The sequence below is a fragment of the Scyliorhinus canicula genome, chromosome 4 (assembly GCF_902713615.1).
Source record: "Scyliorhinus canicula chromosome 4, sScyCan1.1, whole genome shotgun sequence".
Classification (NCBI taxonomy): Eukaryota; Metazoa; Chordata; class Chondrichthyes; order Carcharhiniformes; family Scyliorhinidae; genus Scyliorhinus; species Scyliorhinus canicula.
Window position 1 is genome coordinate 43,374,667 of NC_052149.1, and position 15,154 is coordinate 43,389,820.

Below are 15,154 nucleotides of genomic sequence, written 5' to 3' on the forward strand. Positions count from 1 at the left end.
CTCTTGTTAAACCTGTGCCACAGACAATCTTTAGCTAATAAGAGGAGACTGGAGATTGTCTACTGGAGACCTTAGCAAATACCATTATGTGGCTGATCATTAGGAAGTACATGTTGATAGGACAGAAACTCAGAATTTACAGTGCAGAAGGAGGCCAGTACGTCCACTGAGTCTGCACCGGCCCTTGGAAAGAGCACTCTACCCAAACCCACACCTCCACCCTATCCCCGTAAGTCAGTAACCCCTCCTAACCTTTTTGGACACCAAGGGCAATTTAGCATGGCCAATGCACCTAACCTGCACATCTTTGGACTGTGGGAGGAAACTAGAGCACCCGGAGGAAACCCACGCCGACACTGGGAGAACGTGCAGACTCCGCACAGACTGTGACCCAAGCTGGATTTCAAACCTGGTGGGACCCTGGAGCTGTGAAGCAACAGTGCTAACCACTGGTACCATGCTGCCCACTAGAAATTGTTTCCAATACAGTAATGCCTGGACAAATCAGCCAAGAAATTCAATCAGGTGTAAAATGAGCACCCAAATATCCATTATGGTCGGTGGCGAGGGTGTGCAGATCTGAATCAAAAATGTGCCCCCCCCCCCCCCCCCCCCCCCCGCCACCCCCCATGTTTGCATGAGCATCAGAAGAGAAATCCAGGCCCATACCTGAAACAGACATTAGGCACGTTACAAATGTCATTGTAGCGAAATGCCTTTTCAATTCATTTTCTTATCATTGTAATGGCATGTTTTGAGGTCTTGTGGTGCAATGGGTAGAGTCTCTACCTCTGAGGCAGGAGTTTTGGATATGAAGTCTGCCAAGGACTTGATGGTTATGGAATGTGTGTTCATAACATAGCCTAACAGTTGATTGACAATCTCTGAATCTTTTTGATACTCCTATAGCAGGTGGTAACAGTGGGAGAGATTCCTAGTTAACCAGGACTGTGTGGTAGCTGCAGCACAAAATCAACTCCACGCACAGGCTATTTCAAAGGGTTGTATTTGATCAGCATCCCATCCACCAGTTTGAACATTCACCCCTACCATTGCTGGCACACCACACATTCGCAACAGTGTGTACCATCTACAAGATGCACTGCAGCAACATGCCACAGCACCTTTTCCAGTACCTTCCAAATCCGTGACCTCTGCCACTTAGAAGAACAAGGGCAATAGGCACATGGAAACACGTTCTTCTTCAGGCCATGCACCATTATGACTTGGAAATGTCTTAATAAATGTTTCTTAATTATCGCTGGGTCGGAATTCTGGAACTCTCTGACAGCACATACACACATGGACTGCAGCGGTTCAATAAAGCAGCTCACCACCACCTCTCAACAGCAATTAGGGGTGGCCAATAAATGCTGGCCTTTCCTGTGATGACGACATCCCAAGAATGAATGACTATTTAAAAAAAATATTCTGCATTGTGAGGACAGCCCAGGTAATGAGACACTGATCATTTGCAGTATTGTTGCAATGTAAAGTTCTGATGAAACGGGAATAACTAACCAACTCGTATTACAAATACAGAGCATTAACATATTGATATTGTAAGAGGAATATCTATTAAGATAGCATTGAGCCGTGATTTAGAGTTACAAAGCAGACATTCCCCAGCATGGACACTTTGAACAGACTGAGAGTGACAATCTGGGTCTGCACTAAAATGAAATTAAGGACTTTAGTGAATTAATAACAAGCTGCACTTTTATGGTAGCAGCAAGTTTGGAATGAAAAAATGACAGATGGAGATTTGTAATAAAATAGGACCAAGAGAGCATAATTTCTAATTAATTAAATCGATGTGTATTTATAATCAATGGTATAAACATTCAGAATGGATGCTTCTGCAAAGCTTTATATTATTACCTTGACAGTAGTTCTCTGGAAAAGTCCCAAGTCTATTGTTACCTTGTCCAGAGGACTATTATCAAAGTAGTAATATAAAGCTTTGTAACCTCCAAAATAACATTAACAGGGAAATTCCAATTACTGTTTATTAATCTGGTCCCTAAACTGACTATCTTGCAGAAGGAAGAAACAAAATTGTCTGTTGATTATTTGTTCAAATAGGCAGACCTATAGTTCATACAAATGTAATGAACAGCTGATTTCTTTGTCCCCCGTATTGATCAATAGTGTAAATTATACATTATACATTTCAAAACTGCTCCTTCGGTTACAGCCTCTAACACTTCTGCAGTTGCAGAACATAGAATTATACCCATAATGATTCTAAGTTTGAACTTAAATTTAAAGGGATAACTTTCACCTAACTTTCTCCAGCAAGAAATACATTGCATCTATTGTAATAAAAATAAAATATTGCAGATGCTGGGAATCTAAAATAAAAATTGAAAATGCTGGAAAACTCAGCAGGTCTGGCAGCAGCTGTGGAGCGAGAAACAGACTTAACACTTCAAGTCTAATATGACTCTTCATCAGAACCATCTGTTCTCAGGATCTTTTGCTTTTTCATTTGCCCAATATTACTCACTATTGGCTTCAACAGATGCGTTATAGACTTAGCTTTGCATGCAATCACTTCAGACCCCCAAATGATAATGAGATTAAAATTGCCAAAGAGAAAATGCTGTAAAATCTTAGCAGGTCTTCTTTTATTACATTCCTGTATCATCTTTTATTACACTTATTTATGTGTTTTGATATACTACGGAGTGTAATATGTGTTACTCAAACCTTGGTAACTGATGGGGTCTTCTGAATCTCGATGAAGACTCAAACTCGTCCAGTAGTAACAAAAAGTTTATTGAGTAACTATAACAATAATTGAGTGAGTTCTTTAGTTTAACATTGATACTAGTGATAAGGTTAACAAGATCTAACTACATTAACTATGCTTGACTACACTAACCATCTGAGCTAATCTGATACTCCTGTCCTGGTCTAGTGATCCTCTGGTGCTACTGATTACACATTGACCCCTTATGTACATGCACATACAGAGATCACTACAGGTCTGACAGCATCTGTAGGGAGAGAAAAGAGCTCACGTTTCGAGTCCAGACGACCCTTTGTCAAAGCTGAGGAAGGAAATATGGCTGTGGAAGCGAGTCTTGGTAAATACCCTGTCCAGCACTAAGAGAGAAATGGAAAACAGTGAAGGTGGATAGTGGGGGAGGGACATACGGAAATCCTGTCGGAGAGAAGAGCAGTACTTCTTCAGGGTAGGCATTCCTGGAAGAGTAGTGGCAGTGAGTTAAACACTGGATAAAAGCAAATTACTACGGATGCTGGAATCTGAAACAAAAGAGCAAATGCTGTAAAATCTCAGCAGGTCTGGCAGCATCTGTAGGGAGAGAAAAGAGCTAACATTTCGAGTCCAGATGACCCTTTGTCAAAGCTCAAAATTAAAATTGCCCCCAGAACAAGCCCTTCAGACCTGCTTGATTAATATGTTTCCAGAGAAGAGGCAAATACATCAAGTTCTCATTGAGATACAGCTTCCCTCAAATTTAAAGTTGGTAAAACCAAAGTCACCTATTTTGTTTCCACAGGGAATATTTGTGGTACTACCTTGAATGTCATCGATCTCTGTAGCTGCGATCTGACCTTTCAGCATCTTATTTGACACAGGGTTGGAGGGCTGAAGGGCCTGTTCCTGTGCTGTACTTTCCTTTGACCAAGAGTTCAGCTTTCCTATCCCCATTTAATCCATCAGCAAGACCACTTTCTTCCTCTAAAATATTGCTCACCTTTCTCCCTACACATTAATCCATGCCTTCATTGGCTTTGTCAGTGTTCTCCTTTGCCAGCCATGCTCTAGAACTTGTCTGGAAATTTTACACGAACATATCCATTCCTGCCAAGCGCCACTGAACCCTTCGACACCAAAATACACCAAAATCATAAGAAAATTATCCTCTGTTCATATCCCTTTGTGAACCATTCTTACCCTCTCTCCATAATCTCCTCTGCCATGCATTCATGTACGCACTCTCTGTTCCTTAGATGCCAATCTACTTCTTAAACTCCACTTCCTGCACCTTATCAACATTTTCTCTGCCTTCCACTTTTATGCTCTCCTCCTTCCCAAAAACCCTCCTCCTCACCATCTCCTTCTTGTCTTTCACAATTCTCCTGAAAAGCCTTCAACTGTTTCTCCCATTGGCTTGTCCCCATCCTGTCCAGTGTTGATCCCTATGTAAAGCACAGTGAGATTTTCTTCCTTTGACAAACTCCCTGTAAGTTTTAATCATTTAATCACTTGAAGGAATGTTTTGCAAAGTTTCTCCCTGATCCCCAAAGGTTGATCAAACAAAATTCTGAAATACCTAACCAACCTACATCCTACATTATTCATCCCACCTCTGACGTTTCTCTCTCTTAGGGAAACAAATCAAATTAAAGGATGTGTTAGGATGTTTAGTGCCTGTAAACAGCTGCTACTACTGAATGACGGAAGTCAATATGTTTCCCAAGTGTGTGACTAAGAAGAAGACATTTTTATCCAAATGTTCATTTGTACTTTCAATCAAAATCCTCACAGTTTATTAACTGTGTAATTGTGCAATCGATTCCAGTTAATTAAATATCCAATAAGCAAATATCTCTCTTTGGTGGTTGGAACACAAAAATTAAATCTGTTCAATAGTTGCAGACTATGTTTGCTGAAATTCTTGTATTTTAAAAAAAATGTAATTTATTACAAACATGTATCAAAACAGGTTACAGCAAATAAACACCCGGGAAACATACTTCCCAGCAATCAACTATATAGTCTGTACAACATTCCCCGTTTTTCACCCCCCTCATCTCCCCCCCTACCCCTCTCCCCCATAAACCTGCCACTCCCCTCCCCCTCCGTGACAAACAGCTCCTTAAACACGGTCACAAACATCGCCCCCTTTTTTCAAATCTCTCTGCAGAGCCCCTTAACTCATCCTTTATCTTCTCCAAGCCCAGGAAGTCGTACAGGTCACCCAACCAAGCCACTACCCCCGGTGGCGATGCCGACCGCCACTCCAGTAAAATTCACCGGCATGCAATCAGAGGGGTGCAGGCCAAGACATTAACCTTCCTCCTCTCCATGAGCTCCGGCTTCTCTGAAACCCCAAATATCACTACCAAAGGGTCCAAATCCTCCCCCACTACCCTGGCTAAGACCGCAAACTCTCCCACCCAGAATCTTTCCAATTTTTCACAACCCCAAAACATGTGCACGTGGTTCGCTGGTCCCCGCCCACACCTCTCACACTCATCATCTACCTGTGCACCCACCTTAAACTATATCAGGCTCATCCTTACACAGGAGGAGCCCCCGTTTACACTACGCAGTGCCTCACTCTATACTCCCCAATTGATCTGCCCTCCCAACTCCGCTTCCTATTTCTCCTTGATCTTCACCGCCCACTCGCCTCCCTGTTCCCCCAGGAACTTGTATATATCCCCAATTCTTCCCTCCTCTTCCACATCCAGAATCAGCAGTCGCTCCAGTAGTGTGTATCCCGGCAACCTAGGAAACCCCCCCCCCCCCCACAGACCTTTCGCGCAAAGTTCCTAACCTGCAGATTCCTGAACTCACTCCCCCTCAGCAGCTCTACCCTCTCCCTTATCGCCTCCAGACTGGCGAACCCTTCCTCCAAATACAGATCCCTCACCTTGACTAGCCCCACTTCCCTCCACCTCCTGTATACATTATCCATGCCCCCCAGGCTCAAACCCATGATTCTCGCACTGCAGTGTTAACACCGACATCCCTTCCGCCCTAGAATGACTCCTCAACTGATTCCAAAACTTCACCTTGGACTGCACCACTGAGCTCCCTGAATACCTACGCGGCACCATTGGCAACGCTGCCATCACCATAGTCCTCAAACTGGACCCGTTACAAGATTCCTCCTGCATCCTAACCCACTCCACCCCTTCTCCTTCCCACTACTGCCACACCTTGCCCACATTCCCGGCCAGTAATAATTAAGCAGGTTCGGCAATGCTATCCCCCCTGCTGCCTCTGCCTCTGTAGCAGGGTCCTCCCTACCCTCGGCACCTTCCCTGTCCATACAAAGTCAAAATAATCCTGTCCAATTGCCGACAAAAGGCCTTTGGTATAAAGATCTGGAGAGCCTGAAAAATAAACAAGATCATCGGCCGAATATTCATTTTCACCTCTTGGACCCTCCCCGCCAACGTTAAGTGCAGTATATCCCAGCTCCTAAGATGGCCCCTTGACATCCTCCATCAGCTTCGTTTAGAGCCCCCGACGGGTTCATCACTACATTCAACAACTGTCTTATATTACTGATGAGGCTACCTGCCCTTCACAAAGCCAGTTTGATTTTCTGCAACCATCCCTAGCTCTAGGCTTCTGCCTCAGAAACCTATCAGCTCGGTCCACTTAAGGGGCCTTATCTAGCACCCCTTCTGCAACAAGCCCTGCCAGCATCTTCGAGACGTACCTTGTGGCGCTCACACCTTCCACTCCTTCAGGCAGGCCCACTATTCGCAGGTTCTGCCTTCTCGAGGCTTTCTCCTGATCCTCCACCTCTGCCCTCAATATTTTACAAAGATCTCCTAGGAGCCCCACCTCAGCCTCCAGAGCCACCACACGATCGCTGTGGTCTGAGATTACCCCTTCGATCTCCCGAATCTTCACCCCTGCACCTCCAAACACTTCTCCACCCGTTCCATTGAACTCCTCAGGGGTGCCACAGTTCCTTTGATGGCCTTTGAGTGATCCTCCAGCATTTCCTTCGCGTATTGGCAGAATTCCTCTTTAATGAAAGCCATCAAATTCTCCATCTTGGGCTTTGCACCTTGCACCAGCCCTTACCCCTCCACCATCCTTACACTGGTTGCTGCACCACAGGATTCCTCAACCTTTTGGCCAGGTCTCTCACCGTCTGCTGCCGGACTTGATAACCAGCGGACATGCCACTCCTGGGGGAAACTACTCCCTCGATTTTCACCTACCCCTCATCATCAAAATTTCACCCAATATCGGGTAAAAAGAGCTCTCTCCTGTGCCTTCGAGCAGGAGCTGCTCTGTGTGCGACCACTCACACCATGGGCGCCACCGGAAGTCCCCGGAAATTCTTGTATCACGCTATCCACAAGCAACTTCTTGCAGTTATTAAAAGGGGGTTGTTGTTCTCATAAAATATGTTTACCATTTTCTTCAAACTTTAAGGGTTCCACGTCAATGATAAAAAACCAAAATACTATAGATTCTGGAAGGGTTTCTAAGACATCTCTAAAACTCACAGAGAAGTTTGTCTGCCTGGGTTTGGGAGAGAGGAAGCAGTTAGAGGCCGGAAGTCTCTACGGTTCATCATGCGAGAATGTGATTGGGAACTTGTGCTCAGATTACAAAGATCAAGGGCTGGATTCTCTGTCCCACAACACCCAACATGCATTTCCCGATGGGATGGAGAATCAGGCATTGGGGTAAATTCGGGTTTGGTGCCCGCATGCGATCATCCATAAGACATAGAAGCAGAATTAGGCCACTCGGCCCATCGAGTCTGCTCCGCCATTCAATCATGGCTGATATTTTTCTCATCCCCATTCTCCTGCCTTCTCCTCATAACCCCTGATCCCCTTATTGATCAAAAACCTATCTATATCTGTCTTAAAGACACTCGGTGATTTTACCTCCACAGCCTTCTGCGGCAAAGAGTTCCACAAATTCACCACCTTCTGGCTGAAGAAATTCCTCCTCATTCCTCTGTTTTAAAGGATCGTCCCTTTAGTCTGAGATTGTGTCCTCTGGTTCTAGTTTTTCCAACAAGTGAAACCATCCTTTCAATTCCACTATATCCAGGCCACGCAGTATCCTGTAAGTTTCAATAAGATCCCCCCTTCATCCTTCTAAATTCCATCCAGTACAGACCCAGAGTCCTCAACCGTTCCTCATACGACAAGATCTTTATTCCAGGGATCATTCTTGTGAACCTCCTCTGGACCCTTTCCAAAGTCAGCACATCCTTCCTTAGATACGGGGCCTAAAACAGCTCACAATACTCCAAATGGGGTCTGACCAGAGCCTTATACAGCCTCAGAAGTACATCCCTGGTCTTGCATTCTAGCCGGCTTGACATGAATGCTAACATTGCATTTGCCTTCCTAACTTCCGACTGAACCTGCACGTTAACCTTAAGAGAATCATGAACAAGGATACCCAAGTCCCTTTGTGCTTCTGATTTCCTAAGTATCTTCCCATTTAGAAAATAGTCTATGCCTCCATTTCTCCTTCCATAGCCTGTCCAAGTTCTTCTGCAGCTCGCCTGCTTCCTCAATACTACCTGCCCCTCTACAGATCTTTTTATCCATCTGCAAACTTAGTAACAGTGCCTTCACTTCCTTCCTCCAGATCATTAATGCACATTGTGAAAAGTTGTGGTTCCAGCACCGACCCCTGAGGTACACCATTAGTCACCAGCTGCTATCCTGAAAAGGACCCCTTTATCCCCACCCTTTGCCTTCTGTCAGTCAGCCAATCCTTTATCCATGCCAGGATCTTACCCTTAACACCATGGGCTCTTAACATATTTAACAGTCTCCTATGCGGCACCTTGTCAAAGGCCTTCTGGAAATCTAAATGAATCAGGTCCACTGGTTCTCCTTTGTCTAACTTCCTTGTTACTTCCTCAAAGAACTCTAACAGATTTGTCTGACATGACCTCCCCTTGACGAAGCCGTGCTGACTCAAACCTATTTTATCATGCATTTCCAAGTACTCCGCAATCTTATCTTTAATAATGTACTCTAAAATCTCACCAATGACCGAAGTCAGGCTAACCGGCCTATCATTTCCCATCTTCTGTCTCCCTCCCTTCTTAAACAGGAGTGTTACATTAGCCACTTTCCAGACCTCTGGGATCCTTCCTGCCTCCAGTGATTCCTGAAAGATCATCACCAATGCCCTCACAATCTCCTGAGCTATCTCTTTTAGAGCCCCACAGTGTAGTCCATCTGATCCAGGTGACTTAGCCACATTCAGACCTTTCTGTTTCCCCAGAACATTCTCCTTAGTAATGGCCACTGCACTCACCTCTGCCCCTGGTACTCCTGGACCTCTGGCATCCCACTGTGGTCTTCCACCGTGAAGACTGATGCAAAGTAACTATTCAGTTTGTCTGCCATTTCTTTGTTTCCTATTATTACTTCTCCAGCAACATTTCCAAGTCTATTTTTGCCTCTCTCTTACCTTTTATATGTTGAAAAAACTCTTCCTATCTTCCTTTATATTAATAGCTAGCTTGCACTCATAATTCATCTTCTCCCCCCTTATTGCTTTTTTAGTTGTCCTCTGCTCGCTTTTGATAGCTTCCCAGTCCTCTGGCTTCCCACTAATCCTCACCGCTTTGCATGCTTTTTCTTTAGCCTTTATACTGTCCTTGACTTCCCTCGTCAGCCATGGATGCCTTGTCCTCCCCTTAGCATGTTTCCTCCTCCTTGGGATGAATTTCTGTTGTGCCTCCCGAATAACCCCCCAAAACTCCTGCCAATGCTGTTCCACTGTCTTCCCTCCTTTTCCAATCAACTCTGGCCAGCTCCTCCCTCATGTCTTTGTAGTTACCCTTATTTAATTGTAATACCGTTACATCCGATTGCAGCTTCTCCCTCTGAAACTGCAGGGGAATTGTGGTCACTGCTCCCCAAGTGTGCCTTCACCTTAAGTTCCCTAATCAAGTCTGCCTCATTACACATCACCAAATTCAGAATTGCCTGTTCCCTAGTAGGCTCTGTAACAAGCTGCTCTAAAAAACATATCTTAGACGCAAATTCCTTTTCTTGGGATCCACTAGCAACCTGATTTTCCCAGTCCACCTGCATATTGAAGTCCCCCATGATTATTGTAATATTGCCTTTTTTACATGCCTTTTTATCTCCTGATTTATTTTCTGCCCCACATCCTGACTACTGCTAGGGGGCCTGTACATAACTCCCATCAGGGTCTTTTTACCTTTGCGATTCCTGAACTCTACCCACAGAGATTCGATGCCTTCTGATCCTATATCACTCCTTGCTATCGATTTAACTTCATTCCTTACAAACAATGCAACCCCGCCCCCTTTGCCCACCTGCCTGTCCTTTCGATAGGACACATATCCTTGTATATTTAGATCCCAGCCCTGATCCCCTTGCAGCCACGTCTCTGTGATGCCCACAACATTGTACCGGCCAATTTTAATGTGCGTAAGAAGCTCATTTACCTTGTTCCATATACTGCGCGCATTTAGGACCCTCAATCCTACATTGACCAACTCCCTTTTCACACTTGTCACTTTTTTGCTTTGCCTGAGGGTGATGTTGTTCTTTTATTTTGGTTCTCTATTTCCCCTTCAGTTATTACACCTTCTAAGCACACATTCTAGTGCCCACTCCCCTGCCATACTCGTTTAAATCCCCGAGTGAATCGAGCAAACCTCCCAGCCAGGATATCGGTGCCCCTCCAGTTTAGATACAACCTGTCCTTCTTGTACAGGTCCCACCTGCCCCGGAAGAGATCCCAATGGTCCAAAAATCTGAAACCCTGCCTCCTCCATCACTAGTTTAGCCACGTGTTTAGCTGCACTATCCTCCTATTTTTAGCCTCACTGCCACGTGGCACAGTGAGTAATCCTTTTTTAAAATATAAATTTAGAATACCCATTTCATTTTTTTCCAATTAAGGGGCAATTTAGCATGGCCAACCCACCTACCCTACGCATCTTTTTGGGTTGTGGGGTGAAACACACGCAAACACAGGGAGAATGTGCAAACTCCATCCGGACATCGACGCTGTGAGGCCACAGTGCTAACCCTCTGCGCCACTGTGCTTTTCTGCACAGGGAGTAATCCTGAGATTACAACTCTAGAGGTCCTGCTTTTTAGCTTGCTGCCTAACTCCCTGCACTCCTTCTGCAGGACCTCATTACTCTTCCTGCCTATGGCATTAGTACCTATGTGTACGACAACCTCTGGCTGTTCACCCTCCACCTTCAGGATGCCCTGTGTTCATTCAGAGACATCCTTGATCCTGGCACCAGGGAGGAAACATATCATCCTGGAGTCTCTTTCATGTCCACAGAAGTGCCTATCTATGTCCCTTACTATAGAGTCTCCTGTAACTATCATTCTCCTGCACTTTGTCCTCCCCTGCTGAGCAACAGAGCCAGTTGTGGTGCCATTGTCTGGTTGCTATTGTTTTCCCCTGATAGGCTATCCACCTCAACAGTATCCAAAATGATATGCCTGTTAGAGAGAGGGACAGCCACAGAGGATTCCTGCGCTGACTGCCAGCCCTTTCTAGCGGTCAATCATCTGTCTACCTGCTCCTTGGTTGTGACCATGTCTCTATAATGAAATGAAATGAAATGAAAATCGCTTATTGTCACAAGTAGGCTTCAAATGAAGTTACTGTGAAAAGCCCCTAGTCGCCACATTCCGGCGCCTGTTCGGGTAGGCTGTTACGGGAATTGAACCGTGCTGCTGGCCTGCCTTGGTCTGCTTTCAAAGCCAGCAATTTAGCCCTGTGCTAAACAGCCTCTATAAAACTCCTATCTATGACGCTTTCCGCCACTTGCATGCTCCTAAGTGCATCCAACTGCTGCTCCAACTGAACCACGTGGTCTGTGAGGAGCTACCATTGGTTACACTTGCTGCAGATGTAGTCGACCGGAAAGCTGGAAGCATCACGGATCTGCCACATCTCACAGTTGGAGCACTGACGACCTACCCACTGGCGCCGGGATTGAATTTCACTACCACGTGCCAGCAGGAGGATATAAATCAATACAAAGGATCAGGGGCTGGTTTAGCTCACTAGGCTAAATCGCTGGCTTTTCAAGCAGGCCAGCAGCACGGTTCGATTCCCGTACCAGCCTCCCCGGACAGGCGCCGGAATGTGGCGACTAGGGGCTTTTCACAGTAACTTCATTGAAGCCTACTCGTGACAATAAGCGATTTTCATTTCATTTCATTGAAATGGGTCTTCCCCATTTACATCCATTTGGGGCCTGGCACCAGAGCCATGGCCCTCCGTGATTGTCCGCTCCATTGGTATTTACCACCGTGGCCCTGATGTGGTTGACCTTGCGCTGGGCCAAGGGAGTAATCCCTTCAGGGAGTTTCCCCCAAGGTCCATCCGAGGGCCGCCCTCCCCCCATGCAATGCACTACCTGGCCTCCCCTCCTCTGTAGACCCATCCCCACACCCATCCAGGACCCTGAAGAGGGAGAACCCCCCAGGGGCCCCTTGAATAGTGAGACCTCCCCAAGGATTCCATAAATTGGGGGACCCCCCCAGACCCCCTAACTGAAGAACCCCCCCCCCCCCATAGCAAACCCCTAACTAGAGGGACCTCCCACAGAGATACCCTAACTAAAAGGATCCCCCTCCCCCTTCAGGGACCCCCCCTGACATAAGGACTCCCCATCCCCAGGAATGAGATCCCTGGAAACTAGAGAGCAGTCAGACAGCGGCAGTGAAAACAAATACAGCTGTAACACTTACCTGGATGCTCCAAGTGGCCATTCCTCAAAAGAGAACAGTTGTGCCTGTGTGTTCGACTCCCAAATCCATTAACTGCAAGCCATTCATAACTTTCTAGTAGTGGGATGTAACAGCTTCCACAAACCAGCTGCAGCCTTGATTCATTCATCTCCCTTCATGGATCAGTAACTGAAATGGTGAAACCCCAATGCTCACAAACATTGACCACATCAAAGAGAGGTAAGTGCATTCTAATCACACCCTTGAGTGATTGGGGTGCACTTATGTTTGGAATGCAGTTACCTATTGAAGCTACATAAGGCTCTGGTCATACCCGATTTCGAATATTGTGAGCCGTGTGGGTCTGTATCCGAGGAAGGATGTGCTTGCCATGGAGGGGGTCTGGAGGAGGTTCATAAGGATGCTGCCCGGAATGAAGGACTTGTCATATGAGGAGTGGTTGAGGACTCTGGGTCTGCACTCGGTGGAGTTTAGAAGGATGAGGGGGGATCAAATTGAAACTTACAGAATACGGAGAGGCCTAGATAGAGTGGACGGGGAAAAGATGTTTCCACTAGTAGGAAAACTAAAATCCTAGAGCACAGCCTCAGACTGAAGGGACGATCCTTTAAAAATGAGATGAGGAGGAATTTCTTCAGCCACAGGGTGGTGAATCTGAGGAATTCTTTGTCGCGGGAGGGTGTGGAGGCCAAATAACTGAGTATCTTTAAGATAGATAGGTTCTTGATTAATAATGGGATTAGGGATCAATGCTAGGCTGCTGGAGAGGAGACTGGGGGAGCTGCTGTTTAGGGTTGTGGGGACGAGCTTTAGATACCTCTGTAATCAGGTGGCGTGTAGCTGGCCCAGCTCCATCGGTTGATATTGGCTCGATTGGTGGAGAGGATGAAGGCGGATTTTAGGAGATAGGATGTTTTGCCGTTGCCACTGGCAGGGCGGCTGCAGACAGTGAGAATGACGGTCCTGCCTAGGTTTCTGTTTGTTTTTCAGAACCTCCCCATCTTTGTCCCTTAGTTGTTTTTTAAAACAGTCAATGGGTTGATTTTGGGGTTTGTGTCGGTGGGGAAGGCCGAGCGGGTGCAATGGGCTTTTTTTGGAGTGAGGGTGGGAGTGGGGCTGGCATTCCCGAATTTGATAAATTATTATTGGGCTGCAAACATTGAAATGGTGAGGAAATGGCCATGGAGGAGAGGTCGGTTTGGGGATGGGTGGAGGAGGCATCGTGTAGGGGGGCATGCTCGTGTGCTTTGTTGTTGGCGCCTCTGCCGTTCTCGCCGGCCAGGTATTCCAGTTAGTCGGCTTTAAGGGTGTGGGGGCAATGTAAGCAGCACTTGGCAGATAAAAGCAAATTACTGAGGATCCTGGAATCTGGGGTTGGAGGGCATGTTGTTGTAGACGCCCATTTCCGATAACTATAGGTTTGTGCCGGCGAGACTGGATGCGAGGTTCCGGGGATGGCTGCAGGAAGGAAATTGAGTATTTCAGGGACCTGTTGATAGGGGCTAAATTTGCGGGGCTGGAGTAGTTGGAGGGATTGTTTGAGTTGTCTAAGAGGAATGGATTCAGGTACCTGCAGGTTCAGGATTTTGTGAGGAGAAAGGTGCCGTCTTTCCCAGGGTTTCCACCTCCGGTGCTGCGAGGTACATTTCTGTCAGAGGACGATATAGGGGAAGGGAAAGTGTTTGGATATTTACAAGGAGCTGATAGAGTGGGATGGTGCCCGGGTGGTGGAGGATGTTAAGCGCAAGTGGGAGGAGGAATTGGGCGAGGAGCTGGGAGCTGGGACATGGGCTGAGGCTTTGTGGAGGGTGAATTCGTCCTTGTCGTGTGCGAGGTTAAACTTCGTCCAGTTTAAAGTGGTGCATAGGACCCACATGACGGTGGTGAGGATGAGCAAGTTTTTTGAGGGGGTGGAAGACAGGTGTGGGTGGTGTGAATTTAACCGCGCGAATCACGTCCACATGTTCTGGCCGTGTCCAAAATTGAGGGTGTTCTGGCAGGGGTTCTCACATGTTATGTCTGAGGGTCTGGGGGTGGGGTGGCGATATTTGGGGTGTCAGAAAACCTGGGACTGCTGGGGAGGGAGGAGGTGGGGGGGGGGGGGGGGGGGGAGAAAGAGAGGCCGATGTATTGGCCTTTACCTCCCTGATAGCCTGGAGATGGCTTTTGTTATGTTGGAGGGACTCAGAGCCGCTGAAGGCAGGGGTCTGGGTGAGTGACCTGGCAGAATTTCTGAGGTTGGAGAAGATCAAGTTCATTCTGCGGGGGTCAGTAGAGCAGTCCACCCGGAGGCGAAAACTGTTCGATTTCTTCAAGGAGGATTGAGGGGTCAGTGAAAGGGGGGGTTTGTGTGGGGGGGGGGGGGGGGGATATGGTAAAGGGGGGGTTAAAAAGGGGGCAGGCGGGACATAGTTTGGGGTTGGTGTCAGAGGGGCTGAAGTGTTGGGGTTGTTGTGATGGCCTTTGTTGCTCTGGTTGTACTTATGATATTTTGCATATTTATATTTTGTTGAACAGTTTTGAATAAAAGTATTAAAAAAAGGGGATTAGGGGTTTATGGGGAGAAGGCAGGAGAATGGGGATGAGAAACATGTCAGCCATGATTAAATGGCGGAGCAGACTCGATGGGACTAATTCTGCTCCTATGTCTTATGGTCAGAACAATTTTCAATTAATTACATAC